The 11,001-nt window shown below is 46.4% G+C and overlaps 2 non-coding genes across 2 annotated transcripts; both read right to left on the reverse strand.

Moving 5' to 3' along the window:
• Positions 1-9,507: 9,507 nt before the first annotated feature.
• Positions 9,508-9,580, reverse strand: TRNAV-AAC (transfer RNA valine (anticodon AAC)). Its single transcript has one exon. It is a non-coding gene; the product is annotated as a tRNA-Val (tRNA).
• A 681-nt stretch (positions 9,581-10,261) lies between these two features.
• On the reverse strand, positions 10,262-10,335 carry TRNAN-GUU (transfer RNA asparagine (anticodon GUU)). The gene has a single exon. It is a non-coding gene; the product is annotated as a tRNA-Asn (tRNA).
• Positions 10,336-11,001: the final 666 nt, after the last annotated feature.

Consider the following 11,001-nt stretch of genomic DNA (forward strand, 5'->3'; position numbering starts at 1 on the left):
TTCTCAGTTATTTAATTGGAAGAGTTAAGGATCTTTTACAGAATCTTTTAATGAACGTTAATCTTAATTTTTTTCCCCTGCTTCAATGTGCATTTGTGTTAATTTAGAAAGGTGAAAATAACACACATTCAGTTTTCTGGACCACAGGAGTAATACCTATAAATTACTGGATTTATAACTATAATTTCAAACTGTCCAGATTCCTGATGTCTGTTTTACATTATTTTGCCTATTATTTAACATTTCAAGGGTGTTCTACAGAGTTCCTTTACCATTGTCACAGCTGCTGTTTTACAAGATCTACCTGTGTAAATGCTACTCAAATTCAGCTTGAAAGAGGGATTTGAAAGCAGAGACTTCCTCTTATAAAGTGATGGCGCATCTTAGGGCTTACCTTCTGGGTAAACAAGAGCATAACAGTGCACACCTTACTTAGGGTTTGGCCATGAATTTGCAGCACCAAATAACATTTAACATATGGCATCAAATTTTAATGGTTGTATATAACACTTAAAATATCCTTGTAAGTTAATATTAAAAAAAAAAAATTCACTTCTGCAAATCTACTTACCAGATAATTATGCTGTCTAAGGAATTACCTTTTAAATGAGGAATCATTTCTCTCATCACTGACTTTTCACAGTTGGATCTCGTGAGTGAGTTTGTTGCCACTGATGGGAGTCATACATTCTCTCTCACTGAACTGAGGCTATTCCATTCCCTAATTTGGTCAACTGTATGTTTTTCAGACATGAAAAACAAAAAATAATACTGCTTTTTTAGTAGTTTGACGAAGTGAGGCTGTTAATGTTTCCTCTGAATATTGTAGGGGTGCCTCAGTTTCCCCATGCATTTCTTAAGTCTCTCGGTGGGATAAGGGGGTGTAATTGTTGCAGAGCAAAGGGCCAGTGTACATAAATGGCTGACACACTGTCTCCTGGCAACTGATGGCTTGGGACCTTCCCCCCTGCAAGGTAATAGCTAAAGGGTTGGAGAACAAAGGAATCAGGTGACCTCCTGGCCCGGGAAAGGGACAAAATCGAGAGGAGGAGGGGCTGGAGGATGAGTTGGGTTGGGGCTGGCTGGGGATGTGGAGTGAAGTGCAGACGTGGTTGTCTGGCTCACTGCCCCCCAAAATGGACCCAGCTGAGGGGATTTGTTCTCTGTACCTACAAGCTCTGTTTTAGATCATGTTCCTGTCCTCTGATAAACCTTCTGTTTTACTGGCTGGCTAAGAGTCACGTCTGACTGTGAAGTTGGGGTGCAGGACCCTTTGGCTTCCCCAGGACCCCGCCTGGGCAGACTTGCTGCTATGGGAAGCGCACGGAGGGGCAGAGGATGCTGAAGGCTCCAAGGTCAAACACAGGAAGGTGGAGGCTGTGTGAGCTTTTTGCCCTGAAGACAGTCTGCTCACAGAGAGGAGACTTCACCAGAGTCCTGACTGGCTTCGTAGGGAGCAGTTCCAGAGCATCGCCCGGGGACTCCGTGACAAGTAGTACCCTAAATACGACATTCATTGTATTCCTGAACCAGGTTCATAGCATTTAAGGCAAGAAGGGACCATTTGGTATACAGGAGCTCAGACTAGAGTATCTCAGGCCCTTAAATTTTACCAAGTTACCCCTGTATTGAGCCCAGTAATTTTTGTTTGACTAAAGAATAACCTGTTTGGCTAAAGTATGTTTTCCAGAAAGGCATCCAGTTTCTATCAAGAGAGATAATCTATCCTACTTCCCATGGCATGTTGTTCCAATGTTCATCACCCTCACTGTTATGTTGTGTCTAATGTGAATTTGCTGACTTCAGCTTTCAGCCATTGGTTCTTGTTTTGCCTTTCTCCACTAGATTAAGGAGCCCTTTAGTACCTGGTATTTTTCCCCCATCAGGGTACTTATAAAGGAAAAAGATTGAGAGGTGATTTGAATGCCAAGCTAAACATTGAGCTCTTTTAAGTCTCCTTAGTGTAAAGCATTTTCTCCAGTCCTCAAATCTTTTTTGTGGCTCTTTAATGCACCCCCCAACTTTTCAGTGTACTTGTTGAAATGCTGACACCAGAACTGTTTGCATTCTTCCAGTATCATCTGTAAATATCTTGCCAGTGCTGTATACAGAGGTAGAATCACCTCATGCTCCTACACCTCACTACTCCTATTTATACATCTTAGCATTGTGTTAGCACTTTTTGCATTACAGTGGCAGCTTACATTGAGTTCCTTGTCTGCTATGACCCCTAAATCCTTTTCATGTTTCTCAGTGAGCAGATATGGCCTGCTTTCCTTGTTCCTAAATGTATAACTTTTCATTTGGCTGTACTAAAACACAAAAAGGTTTTGTTTCAATGGTTTCAGACTATTCTGTTTCACTGCCTTTTCTATTAGATCTAGAGATATTACTCATTCTACTCTAAAGAAGGAAGATGAATGAACACAGTACACTAAAATTACAAACGTTAATGGTCTGCACAGGTTTTATAGTGGTAGAGCTTTTCTTTTAAAAAAAAAAAAAAAAAAAAAAAAACAACCCATCCCTCACCAAAATAATTACATTGTGGACAGTTATTAGTATAAGGCAACTTTATACCAGTATGTGACGTATTAGGGTACAATCCAGACCAGTGAGTAGCGGGGTCACCCCTGCCATGTAACCTGGGGTGCCCTTTACAATGCCTTGCTGCTGTAGCCTCCAAACTGGACTGCTCACAAACAGCCTCCAGCATGTAAGTCACTTGTGTGTGTGCTGCAGCCAGCCCCACCTTTGCTCTTACCAACCTTAAAGACTACCACAGCTTACACCAATCCACTCCCAGATTTCCCCCCATAAATGTATGTCCTGCATTGCTAATACAACACCCTATTTACTAACCACTCCAGCGGTGGTTAGTACCATTTTTCTCAACAGTGCAAGTCACAGACAGATGAACACTGCACATGAATAAGGCCATTATTCATTTCAGGGAATAATATGCACATGATTTGTTACTCCAAATGGAGTTACCCAGACACCTTAACTTGAACACACTGGATTAGATATAGTTAATAAACTTGTTTTATTGTTTTGAGAGATTTTAAGTGAATAGAAGTAATGTGGCATAAAAATTAGAAATGGTCATAAGAAAAATTAAAGATGAAATATTAGATTCAAAGTAAAGTTTTCTCACCACATGCTTTCAGCAGTCTTATGACCAAACTCTTCAGGCCAGGACCCATTTCTCCCCCCCCCCCCCCCCCCCCCCAGGGTCCAGCAGCTGCTTCCTTTGTCTCTTCAGGTGCAGAGACTGAGAAGGGCAGGGGTAGAGAGAGGAGTACCTTGGGGTGTTTGTCCCTCTTTTTTATAGTTCTAGTTTTATAGCCCCCTCTTGAAAACACATTTCCAGCTGAGATCCAGGAGACAAAGAGTCTATGTGGAAAAATATTCCCTGCTGGATTCTTGTTTTTTTTTCTCACCTGTTTGAACTTCCTTTGTTTTCTCTCCCTGCTTAATAATTTTGCTTACATACAAATTAAGGCAAGCACATGTTGCTTCCATGGTTTAGGACAGACCGGACTTCTGCCTGGGCTGGGCTGCGAGGCTTGGAATGTGTGTTAACATCATGTGAGGGAATCTTAAACTCCAAATATAATATTGCCACACGCATTTTACCAGTACAGTACTGACCAGCAAACTGAGTTTTCAAATGATAACTTACAAGGCATACCTTGTACAAAGATTATTACAACAGTGTGTAAGATGTGAACATGGGTGTATTTGGCACAAGTATAACTTATTTCCTTTCCCTTCCTTTTTAGAATAGGCTATGCTGCTCTAAGCAGTATTACAGTTGTATAACTGCATCTATAATAGGGGGTTGTACCACTTTAACCGAGTACAGTTAAAGCAGTAAAACTGTGTGTGTAGTCAAGCCCTTAAAGCAGAAGCGAAAGAAATGAGGATTATTTGATTTCATTATTGTTGTTCTTATGAATTTAGTCATTTTTAATGAGAAAAACTTGACTTTTTTCCGGAATTATCCCTTGGTACTCCATTTCTATCTATCCACCCAGCTTCTCATGGCCTCTCCCCCAAGTAAAAGACCATAATGATATTTCTCTTTCCACGCTCTTAAAAGGCTGATGTGGTTGGTTTTGGACATATAAGAATGACCATGAGGGTACTGTTGTGCAAAAGCCTGTGTGACGGTGAGTTGTGCTGTGACATTAACGGCCATTCATATTTCAACTGCCAGAGTTGCATACTCTGAATCTGTCTCCTGTTATTTCAAGCCTCCCTGTATTCCCTGTAGTTACAGTGGAATGTAACTCTCGTTACAAGACATGGCTACCAAAAGAGAGATGGTCTTGGATAGCTTGGGCCAGTTCTATGCAGCCTTTGAAAAATCAGTCCAGCAACCTTGAACAGACTCTGTGTCAAACTGGTTCTGTAACAAATATGGCTATGTACATCAAAGTAGCACTTCATGCAGGGGCTGTTTCTTTTAACCAAAAGTCAGTTCTTGCCAAGGACCTGAGCTTCTCCTTGGTTTTACGTATCTTTACTAATGTGTTGGGATAAGGAAAAAACAAGCACCAATGACTTTAAATGTAAAGTAGCATGAATATACCTGGTGCAGTGTTAATCTGTCTGAGATTTGCACTGTTGAGAAAAATGGTACTAACCACCACTGGAGTGGTTAGTAAAGAGGGTGTTGTATTAGTAAATAAGGTGTAGTTTCTCTAAAAGACAATGCAGAGGTATAACTGTCTATGTGCAAGGGTGTAAACAATACAGGAAAGGAATTATGAAGGGTATAAAAGAATAATTAAAAGTAGCAGGATTAAACACAGAAACATATAAAACTAAATTATAGCCAAGGGGCAAAGTCAAGTTCATAGAGCCATTTTAACCTCATCTTCCCAAAAGTGCTGGCCAACATTATAGTAGACAATTTTTCCTAAACCGAAGCATGGGTAAGCTGCCTTAACAAACCTGTTCTATGTATTTATTTTACTCCCTGCAGCCAGATTTTCCACTAGAGGATGAGAACTTATTCTCTTCCCTACCTTCCCCTCTACCCCCGAACTCCATCCCCTTAGTGTCCAGTCGTTGCTGCATTCCTTTTTGTTTCAGATTAGTTTTAAAATACAGACAAAACAAAGAGTTCTAGTTTTCTGCAGTTGAGGGCCATTTGATTGTTAGCGCAGGCACCACGTTCTTCCAAAGCAGCTTCAACTGTATTAGGTGGGCATAAAACAATCCCTGTGAAGCTGAGATGACTAGCCATCTTTTGTACAGAAGCACTTAATGCTCTATGTGGAACAATGAATAATGTTCATGGTTGGAGAATTTGGAGCAAATGTGGTTCTCCCCATATGACACCCTTCAGGACCAACATTTTCTGTCTGGGATTTGTCAGGCCCAGATCCACAAAGGGATCTCGGCCGTGCTAGGGTGAGCATTGCATTGCTTAAAAGTTAGGCTCCTAGAAACTCACAGGAGCAACAGTGCAGTCCCCACAGCCTGAAGGGGGGGAGAGAGGTGCTTTAGAATGCACTGCACAAAAGCCAACGGGCTAGGTGGGGAGCTACCTAACCTACTCACGGGAGATGGTGCTGAGAGTGAGAGGGGGTGTACTTTAAGACCTGCCTCTCTCATGGAGTTAAGTGCCTAAGCCAGGGGTGGGCCATAATTTTTGCAGAGGGGTCACTCTATGAATTTTGGTAAGTCATCATGGGCTACACATTTCTACTCTATTAATGGGGGTTGGGTGCAGGAGGGAGCTCCAGGCTGGTGCAAAGTGTTGGGGTACAGGAGAGGGTGAGGGGTGTGGGCTCTGGGAGGGAGTTTGGTGCAGGGGGGGGCTCCGGGCTGAGGCAGAGGATTAGGGTGCAGGGTCTGGGAGGGAGTTTGGGTGCAGGAGGGGGTTCTGACCTGGGGCGGGGGTTTGGGTGGAGGAGGAGGTGCAGGCTCTGGCTGGGAGGCACTGACCACAGGCGGCTCACGGCAGGGCTCAGGCAGGCTGCCTGCATGACATGGCCCCATGCCCCTCCTGCAAGTGGCTGTGGATGGTTGCTGCTGGCACAGAAACCGGCCAGTGGGAGCTGTGAGGATGGTGCTGGGGGTGGGGGCAGCGCAAGGAGCCGCCTCCCCTGCCAGGGGCGCACAGAGACGTGCCAGCAGCAGCTGGCTGCTTCCGAGAGCGGTATGTGGCCACAGCAGGCACGCAGCCTGCCTGAGCGGCGGCCCTGAGATCGCGAGGGGCAGCCAAAAAGCCTGCTGGGCTGGACAGAAATGATTGATAGATGGGCCGGATCTGGCCCACGGGCTGTATTTTGCTTACTCCTAGCCTAAGCCCAGACTACTTGTCATCCACAGCTGGCAATCCCTCTCAAAGAGGTGGTTTAGGCACCCATAAGTTGTTTCTTGTGAGAACGAGGAAAGCATCTGCCTCATTCCACACTAAACCACTCATAGCACTTCCAGCCTTATGTTTTTAGCCCAATGGTTAGAGCACTCGCCTGGGATGTGGGAGACGCAAGTTCAATTTCACCCTCTGCCCGGGGGGAAAAAGATTTGAACAGCTATCTCCCCACTCTCAAGAGAGTGCTCTAACCACTGGGATATTGTGATGTGGGACTATCTCAATCTCTTCTGGGGAAGCTAATCAACTGGGTATAAATAATTAAATAAGGGAGCAGGGGGACCGGATCTGGGATCCCCCACTTCCCAGCTATGTACCCTAACTCACAGACTATAAAGTCATTTTCTCTCTGGCCCTATTCTCTTAGCCACTATTCCTAATGTAAATCAGTTTGCCAGAAGGGCACAGCGGGTTACCTTCCAAGCAGATTATTACATATACAGTTCCATAAATTCTACAGTGCTTAATTTTTGCCAGGGCTGAGCCCTGGTACCTCTGGGCTTGCTGCATCCGTTATGAATGTAAAAAAATTGCTTGAGACCCAGCACCTCTTTCATTACAAATTAAGCACTGCAAAAGCATACAAGGGGTTTTAAAGTAAACTAAGACTCAGTCCCTGCTCCGAAGAGTTTACAAGTTATGTTTGAACATGAGATACAACACGCTAAGAGAGGATGTTTAACAAGATCACAAGGTTGCTTAAGTCTGCAGTGTGTGTAACAAGCTCATTCCATGGTTTTCATACACATTTAACTTTTTCAAACTATCCAGTGTGGGGTACGGAGACTGGTCAATACATGTGCGTATAGCAGGTTCCAAGGGGTGGACATGAGGAGGAGGGGTGATAGGGAGGGAACATAAAAGAGCAGGATTTTACTCACTGGCTTTGATGGAGGCAGGTGACCCCCAATTTACCCCCTTGCCTTGATGGCTTGAGACAGGCTGGATGTTATTCTAGGTGCACTGGGTTATACCCAGAAGGCTAGTGCTAGTAGTGCAAGTGGGGCTGCTTTGAATAACTGCCCCAGTGTAATTCCCTTCCTGCTCTAGTGAGAGGCCCACGATAAATTTACTAATCCCACTTCTCCTTAGGGAATGGCTTAATGGTTGTGAAAATTCTGAGGCAATAGGCCTTGCACGGTGCCCCAGGGTAGGGTGAGGAGAGGGATAGAATCCTGCCCCCATCTTAGCAGTGTAAGAAGAATGGGAGAGGGGAGCAAAACATAAATTTAACACTATATAGGAACATACAACATGTTGCCATCTCTTGCAGTTTTATTGTGAGAGTGGGTGTTTTTCTTAAAGCACTGGTTTGTGGAATCATGGGGTTTGGGGAGACTCTCAGTTTTCATCTTTTAAGAAAGTGCCTTTCCAGTGCTCATGCTTTCAGAGAAAGCTGGAAAACGTGACCCAAATGTAACCTAAAGGCTCAAATGTCAGAAGACTAAAAGAACCCAACATTGAAAATATCTACTTAAGCCAATCTCATGATGTTGGGGGACCCACCTGACTCATAATTGTAGAATCTGTGTGGTTGTCAATACTGTATGTATCAATTCTTCCTACTACTCTACTTTTCTTCTCCCCTAGCCAGTACAGCATCCTTTTGTGTGTGTTTTTGTATTAAATTCAACTTATTTTTTATCTCCAAATTTTCAATTCTCTGTTCAGGTAGCCAGTGCTGTGGGTTTGGGGGAGGGGAAGAAGAGAACAATTGGGGTTCTCAGTACGCAAAATAAATGGAAGTAAACTGTGGATTTTGGCACCCTGGAAATAGCTAATGTTTTTGGTTCTCTGTCTCTTCCTCCTGCAGCGATGACTTTAAATTTAAGAAAAAGTTTTAGTTTTTCATATCCCACCCCAGTACACTGTAATACAGTAGCAACAATCTTTCCCTTTGTCCTCAGTTCCAGTATCTTTCACTACACCCAGCCAGAATTAAGTTAATTAGCTGGGAATCTGGTGAAATAATCACCATAAAATGGTCGATACTGACATTAGGCTTTGAAGTAAAAACACAATTGCTGCTAGGGAGACAATTTCTCTCTCTGAAGGCTCTTATCCCAAAATGTCTGCTGAGTCAGGCGGACATCACTACTTAAGTTTACACGAATTTCTTCTTGTGAGTGTTATCTTCCTAATGATAAGAGCAGAGATTTAATTTTTTTAAGTGAAAGTTCACAGCCTGGAGGCAGGCAAATTCAAAATATGCAAGAGCAATTATCTGGTTAGGTAATTCCATTATATTGGGCTCCTGGGATGTAGCTGAGCAGCATTGCCTCCACCGCAGAGATTAATCAACTGGAGAAAATTATGCCAAGCACCGTGGTCGGACTGTAGAGCTGGTATTTGCTTTGTCTTTTTAAAAAGGATACCCATATTAGTACCATTTCAACCTCAGCTGTTTTTAAAACGACTTTTAACAAAGTAATTAAAAAGAACATTTTTCTCCCCTATTTTAATCATGGTCATCTACGGGGAAAGTTACATGTTTTGGATTCCAGCAAAGCTGGTTGTGCAACCGATACACTATGCTGCATTTCAACATTTTGCTTAAACAAAATCAGTGATTGTCCAAGTAACGACAAAGAAACCCAATGCCTATAAACGCTGAGCGGCCTATGCCACTGTTACGGGCTGATCGACAACACTGGGCCACGGGCACTGGGAAAACTTGATGCACGACCGGGTCACTTTTGTGCTAAAGTCTCTTTGCTGCTTGATGCCATTTGGAAAAACCCTACAATTCATACTAAATAACTCGACTTCATTCCTTTTAAAATCGGGTTCACACTGCCTGGTTTTTGTGTGACAGCTTGTGGAATGACAAATCCGGAACAAAGGATTGCACTCTATGGGCCACGTTCAGATTATTTTAGAGTAGTAGATAACCTTTAGCCCCTATAAAAGGCTTCATGAACACTTTCCCCACGCCTAACAAAAATGTTAATTTATAAGAGCAGCTGACAGGGTAAGGAACTGGGGGCTGTAACTTAGACAGAGCTTCCGTATTATTTAACTCATCATTGACAGAATTCAAAGCAGAATTTCAGGGTGTGGTCTGTTCTAAGACTAAAAATGCAGGAAGGGAATTAGAAAAATGGACGGCGGCCTGTTTCCGCCCGGTTTCGAACCGGGGACCTTTCGCGTGTTAGGCGAACGTGATAACCACTACACTACGGAAACCCGACTTGTTTTTAACGGTCGGGTGGTCTCTATTATAGGTTACACATGCCTGAGTGTCTGTTATTCACCGTCCGGCGCGTAGGTTCGTTCGGTGCCGGACGTAGAAGCTACGTGGTGTCCCAGGGCTTCTTTTCCTTTGCCACAGAGTTTGCCGGGGTGCCCAGGAACAGCTTCTCCAGCTTCACACCTAATGCAATGGCCGCATCTATGGGCTTCCTGCTCCCCGAGCGGCCCCCGCGCCGCGCCCCGTGCGGGTGGCGCGTGACCCAGCGAGCGGGCTCGCGCCGCGTGGCGCGCCGGACCGGCAGCTTTGGCTGTTAGGCGAACTCTGCCCCGCGGCTGCTCAGGGGGCGCGCGAGGGCCGAGGCGCGAGGCGCGGGGGGGGCTCCGGGGCTCGGGTTTGCACCGGCTGCCTGCCCCACCTGCGCACTGATCGCGCGGCCCCCGCGCCCCGGAGCCAGCGCGGTGCGTGCGGGGAGCGCAGGAGAGAGGCCGCCGGCAGCGGGGCAATGCCTGGCCTGTGCTCTGCGGGCCCCCAGAGCACTTGGCTGCGATCCCAGCCTCTGCAGTAAAAAGTGTCCCGGCGGGAGCACAAGCGCCCGGCCCGTGCAACCCGCTGCGCAGGGTCCGACCCCTGATTCCGTCGTCTCACCAGCCCCCCCGCGGGAGTAAAACACGCGCCGTCCCTGGGTGGGCTCGAACCACCAACCTTTCGGTTAACAGCCGAACGCGCTAACCGATTGCGCCACAGAGACTTGGGTGGAGAAAGGTTCTGCGCGAGGGGTAATAAGAGGCGCCCCAGCTGGGAGAGCCGCGCGAGCGCTGAGTGATGCTGGGAGCTGGCGCCGGCTGGGCGGGGGGAAGCGCTGGAAGTGCTCCTGCGGGGAGCCCGGGGGAGGGAGAAGCAGGGGGCGCCAGGGCAACAGAGGGGGCCCATGGGGGGAGAACGGGGCCCGGCAAGACAATGGGGCGCAGGGCCAGGAGGGCGCAATGGTCTGGGGGAGCGGAGCAGCCGGAGGGGGGCGACTCCAAGCGACACTCCGCTGCCGGTGGGGACAGCCCCGGGTACTGCGGGGAAACTCCCCTGCCCCGAGAGCTGCTCGCGCAGTGCGGGCCCCGCTGCCGCGTCTTTACCGGCAGGCGGGGAAATACCGAGCCCTGCGGGGTACGCGTGTCTCAGCCAGCCACCCCCGGGCGATTAGCGGCGTCCGTGCAGCTTTCCGGCAGCGCCAGTCACTTGCAGGGAAAGTCAGGAAATTCCCTCCTCTCTCCACGGTATCACACCGCCCCAGGGCCCTTGGCGATCGGCATTGTTGTTTGCTCACTCTATGGCAATTACACTCTTCGTCTGGGTCTTTGAAACCCTGCTGAGGCTTTGTGTCTCACACACACCCAGTCAGGAATTTAAGAAATAAATTACT

The sequence above is a fragment of the Natator depressus genome, chromosome 1 (genome assembly GCF_965152275.1).
Source record: "Natator depressus isolate rNatDep1 chromosome 1, rNatDep2.hap1, whole genome shotgun sequence".
NCBI classification, from domain to species: Eukaryota; Metazoa; Chordata; order Testudines; family Cheloniidae; genus Natator; species Natator depressus.